This window comes from Pterocles gutturalis, unplaced genomic scaffold, assembly GCF_000699245.1.
Source record: "Pterocles gutturalis isolate BGI_N339 unplaced genomic scaffold, ASM69924v1 scaffold28645, whole genome shotgun sequence".
NCBI classification, from domain to species: domain Eukaryota; kingdom Metazoa; phylum Chordata; class Aves; order Pterocliformes; family Pteroclidae; genus Pterocles; species Pterocles gutturalis.
This window is the reverse complement of record NW_010146708.1, coordinates 1-508: the sequence shown is the minus strand read 5'-3', so window position 1 is coordinate 508 and position 508 is coordinate 1.

The window sequence follows — 508 nt, the reverse complement described above, 5'->3', positions numbered from 1 at the left end:
GAAACATCAGAGGAACAAGGGAATTGTGAGAAACCAAAAAGAAGCATTTCTGGGCAGCATTGGGCCAGGTGGAGAGTGCCAGAGCAGGTTTCATTCCCCAGCTTTCCTCCCACGCAGCTGCCTGCCTTCAACACGTCGCTGCTGCCTCAGTGGCTCCGAGCATCCCTGTCCATAAAGTAAGAACCAGGCAGCAGTCCCCTCCAGCACTCGGGGACCCAAATGCAGGGGACGCTGTGGCCGTGGGGCCACTGGCATGCTGGGGCAGTGCCAGGTCCAGGCCCACAGCTCCTGCCCAGGCTCCAGCACAGCTGTGCCATCTCCCTGCTCCCCACACTGCTCCAGCCCAGGTGTCTGCTGCCCCCAGAAACCAGCTGCCCCAGCCGCGGCTCTTACCTGTGAAGGAGGCAGTGGCTGGCGCCAGGGAGCTGTGCCCAGCTGCGGCCGCTCTCCTGCAGCCTGCGGGAAGTTAATGATAAACCCGCTGCGCCGCAGCCGGCGTGACACGGCC